The 4,896-nt window shown below is 39.2% G+C and overlaps 1 protein-coding gene across 4 annotated transcripts in view; it reads left to right on the top strand.

The window, feature by feature from the left end:
* The window catches only part of qkib (QKI, KH domain containing, RNA binding b), a 113,429-nt gene that overhangs the window by 57,873 nt on the left and 50,660 nt on the right, over window positions 1-4,896 (top strand). The window lies entirely within an intron of this gene.

Raw genomic sequence — 4,896 nt, 5'->3', positions numbered from 1 at the left:
GCACCACACGGATACGCTGTTTTCGTTCAAATCAAAGCGTAAATAAACGTAGAAAACATATCCGTGTGGTGCGGCTGACATAGACAAGTAGAACAGTATACGCAGCTTCTCTTACGTTTACGATGGTCAGGCTATCAGTTTACAATTTATACCATATAGCACTGTAGTTCCAGAACATCATGTTAATTGATGAGTGTTCATTTTGGACCCTGGAGACACACATAACACATGCATGAACAATCATGACAAACTCACGATCACACCAGATGGAGGAATCTGATTGGCTGGTTTCATCTTCACACAGCCATATGCTTAAACATATTGCTCATTTTGAACACGCACTCAAAATTCACTCAGTCAGCAACTGTGGCTCGACGTTTGTCCGGATGACAGACGCGGACAGAGTTTACATGCGTACGGTTTGTTCGAGAGTAAACTAGACTTTGATACTTTGCAGGGAATAACAAGCCCTCCCCTCGCTCCTGAGAGCCGTGGGCAGGTGTTCAAACATTGTCCTTGGCCCCCAGATGAGTGGGGGCTGGATCCTGTGGCCCTGCCAGGGCTCCTCTCCCAGTCGAACCCCAGTCAACGTACGACACGCTGGGCCAGCGACGCCGGGGCGGTGGGGGTCACGGGACGGTCTGGAAGCACGGGGTCACATGCACTGTCCATCAATAACACTTGAGCAAACATACATGTTCACATGAACACAAACACGCAGTTTATTATCATTGGGATTATTGGTATTTTTGGGAGCAAAGCACAGTACGCCTGCACTACTACGCAGATGTGCACGATCACACACACGCGCGCTCACATATGTATCTGATCTGGAGGCGCATTTGTGTTTCCATTAGTTGGGCAGGACCCGTATTTGGACAAGTGCTGGAAGCGGATAGTTATCCGAGCCCATCCCGGGTGACCGCGAGGAGGATCCAGAGGAAAATAAAACAAGTGCTTTGTGAAAAGCACTGTTGTCATCTCCAGCGTTTCATGCACATCTGGATCGGCTCTGCATCCTGTCAGAGCGCAGCTGGTCGTCCGCGGATCGGATCTCAGCTGCGTGCGCACACCGCCGATGGCCCCTTTCTGATAGTACGACCCGTTCGACGCAGACGGGGTCAATTGAAGCTCTTGTGCAAACATTCACATGTGTGTTTAAAGGTTCTGCTGTCTCAAGCTGCTTCGGTAGATAGTGGAGACGCTCATGCCTTTGTCCTTTGTTTCTCATGATCTCTTCACCTTGCATCTGTCATTCACTATCATTATATATCTAACATGCCATGGACGTCTGATGCATGGCCGTAGCCAGGCTTTGAAAATTAGTGAGGTCTGGGGTGGGGTTAAGAACTGTGCTATAATAGCCCCTACAAATACAACTCATTATATACCCTAAAAACTTTAAAACAGACAGACATGTAGATGTTTGTGAAAGATGTTTTCTCTGTTTTGGAGGGATAAACATTGTTAAATTATACCATATTGATTGCATAAAATTTGTTAATACTTTACTATAGGTTAGGGGTGGATAATTATTCATGCAACGATGCATATTGTTGGGTCCAATGACCCTGGACCACAAAACCAGTCATTAGGGTAAATTTTTAGAAATTGAGATTTATGCATCATGAATAAATAAGCTTTCTATTGATGTACGGTTTGTTAGGATAAGACAATATTTGGCCGAGATACAACTATTCGAAAATTTGGAATCTGAGGGTGCAAAAAAAAAAAATCTAAATATTAAGAAAATCGCCTTTAAAGTTGTCAAAATGAAGTTCTTAGCAATGCAAATTACTAATCAAAAGTTACGTTTTGATAAGTTTACGGTAGGAAATTTACAAAATATGTTCATGGAACATGATCTTTACTTAATATCCTAATGATTTTTGGCATAAAAGAAAAATGTATAATTTTGACCCATACCATGTATTTTTGGCTATTGCTACAAATATCCCCATTCTACTTATGACTGGTTTTGTGCTCCAGGGTCACATATTAGCCACTGTTACAGTTTTCATTAATAACCATTGCTTTATAGATGATTACTTTGTCTAGTGCACTTATGATTTTTTGTAGCTTGATTTTGTGAAAATTTAACTACTATACTGAATGAAATAGCATAGACTTCTTCATGGCTAGTGTTTGCATATTTCATTCATTCTGCAACCTACTTGCTCTACAGATCTGTGTACTAGTGTTAAATGCTTTTTGATAGCGTTAATAAGGTTATTGACAGATAATATCATGATGTTTTTTGAGTTTGCCATACTGAATGTGGAATCCTGTCCATGGGCTTTTTTGATTACTGTCAGTTTTAGTGCCGGTGATGCAGTGTTGCCAGATATTGCTATGAAAACAAATAAAAAAATAAAATAAAAGAATAAACTGTAATGAGTTCATTTGTAAATACGATAAAACAAAGCTAACCTTAAACTGCAACTTCGCACTTTATTAACTTTCTAAAGCGTCAAATTAAGCAGTAAAGACAAGTCAAAAGACGCTTATAATTGCTGGAACTGGCAACACGGTGGAGGCTGTGCCCACGCCCTCTCTCAAACCTCGTTCACTCCGCCAGCGTCCCACAGCAATCATTTTCATACCACTGACACGAAACATTCTTGCAAACTGTCTAAAGTTAATTATACATGCAGACACTCGTATGAGGAGTTGTGAACAGCAAATTAGTCATTCTGAGAACAAATTTTATGTTTGAACATTTACCAAGGTCCAGTTCTCGGTGATCTCATAGCTGACTACAGTCATGGTCTGATGTGACATTTTACATTAGGTCCTAACATTGCTTAATACAATCACTTAATAAAAATCTACAACAATTTTACAGCATTTATTAATTTTGGTTGTTGTTGTTTTTATATATATTACCATTCAAAAGCATTACCTTTTTTTGAAAGAAATTAATTGTGGGTTTTTTTCAGCAAGGATACTTTCTTGAGCAGCAAATCAACATATTAGAATGATCATGTGACACTGAAGACTGAAATTTCAGCATTGATCACAGGAATAAATTACATTTTAAAATATATTCAAATAGACAACTATTTAAAATTGTAATACTGTTCTTTATTCGGTTGCTTATCAAGTAAATGCAGCTTTGTTGAGCATGAGAAACTTTATTAAAATATTTTTTTTAAATCTTATTTACCTTGGACTTTTAAATGGTAGTGTATACTAATACATTTTATACAATATTTCAGGTTGTATGAATTAGCCTTGTTGGTGTTCATTGTTAGTTTATGATACCTAATGCATGTCAAAGCACTGGACCTACAGACTCACCCTAGTCCTAATAGAATACTTTTTTGTAGAAATTAAAAATCAAACAAACATTATTATATCTATAAATAAATTAAATTGAATGTTATTGATCAGAAAATCTAAATTAATCAGCCTAGCTGAAATATATTGTCTGTCATCATAAACACTCATTTTAGCTGCTGTTAGTTTCACTTAAGCTGCGTTTATATGAGTGTGAATGTAGAGTAGCGTGTGGATGAAACATGACACGAAGGACAAGGATGTTTGCCTGAGACAGGAATAATCTAATCAATTGCATATAGGTAGAATAAGCCAATAAGTAGGTCCACATGGAATCTGCATCCTCCACAGGAGCAGAACGCATGTCATTCATGAAAATCTGCAAATCCCTGAAGTGTTAACCTTCAGCATGTAATAAGTCTCACTATTTTTTGTTACAGATGTGATGCCTCAATAATGCAGCTGGTTAAGGAGAGGAATTTCTAAAGGCAAAAGAATCTCTCTTGAATGACTCTGTTGAGATTCAAAAGCCATTCATTCTAATTAAACATTTCTATCCAAGCAACATATGAATTGCAAGTATTTCATTAAATTATAGTTCATGGATTACCAGTGCCCAATTCCTTTTGGAGAGCTCTTAAAAGTGTGAACATTAATGTTTCATGTCAGAGCTCAGTCTCTAGTGAAGGGTTTGCGACTGTGTGCATTCTTCTGACATTTTTGTCATTGAATATTTTCTCCAGGTATAGCAGAGCTGTTTGAACAGCAATTCCATAGGCAGTTAATGTCTATTAGTGTCATTATTATTGGCGAGGAGGTGATTTTCTCTCTGCCTTCTCCTGTAGACTCACACTTGTTGTTGCAACAGCAGCTTTCAACAGCTTAATCTCATGAGATACCATGAGCGTTTTCACTGTTAAAACATTGTCACATTGTGGATGGCCTTTAAATATAATTTAGTTAGTCTTTCTCTGTCTCACCTATGCCTTAAGCACAAATTTGATGTAAAGGAAAGAGACAAGTTGCAACAAGAGCGCTGATTTTTTTTTTCCACCACTCAGGGCAAGTGTTTTACTGCTGTGAGCATCTATCCAGCACTCATTTACTGATGTACTGTAGCCATATCGAACATTCATCACTGTGTCAGATGTGTAAACACACAATAGTTTCCAGATGGGAGTTACTGGTTACATATGACGCTTTTCCACTGCATGGTACGGCACGGTACGGCTCGGTACGGTTCACTTTTGGGGGGTTTTCCACTGGGTACAGTACCTGGTACCTGGTACTTTTTTTAGTACCACCTCGGTTGAGGTTCCAAGCGAACCGTACCGTTACCAAAACGTGACGTGTATACTCTGGTGATCACGGATTGGCCGGAGAGAATCGTCACTACCTGCGTCACTGAACTTGCGACACAAACACAACAGAACCGCTAGATTTAAATCAGCACAGCCCGTGAAGTATCAAACGCAACTGTTTTGAACGAGATAACTTTTTTAACAACCAAAAAGTGGCTGTTTCGTTGTCTGTTGAGGAAGTACAGACGTTCCTCTCGTTGATAGCAGAGGAGCGGATCCTGCGAGAAATTGATGGGGCGACGCGGAATGAAAAAGT

The sequence above is a fragment of the Sinocyclocheilus rhinocerous genome, unplaced genomic scaffold (assembly GCF_001515625.1).
Source record: "Sinocyclocheilus rhinocerous isolate Xijiao unplaced genomic scaffold, SAMN03320098_v1.1 scaffold345, whole genome shotgun sequence".
Classification (NCBI taxonomy): Eukaryota; Metazoa; Chordata; class Actinopteri; order Cypriniformes; family Cyprinidae; genus Sinocyclocheilus; species Sinocyclocheilus rhinocerous.
This window is presented reverse-complemented; position numbering and strand designations above follow the sequence as displayed.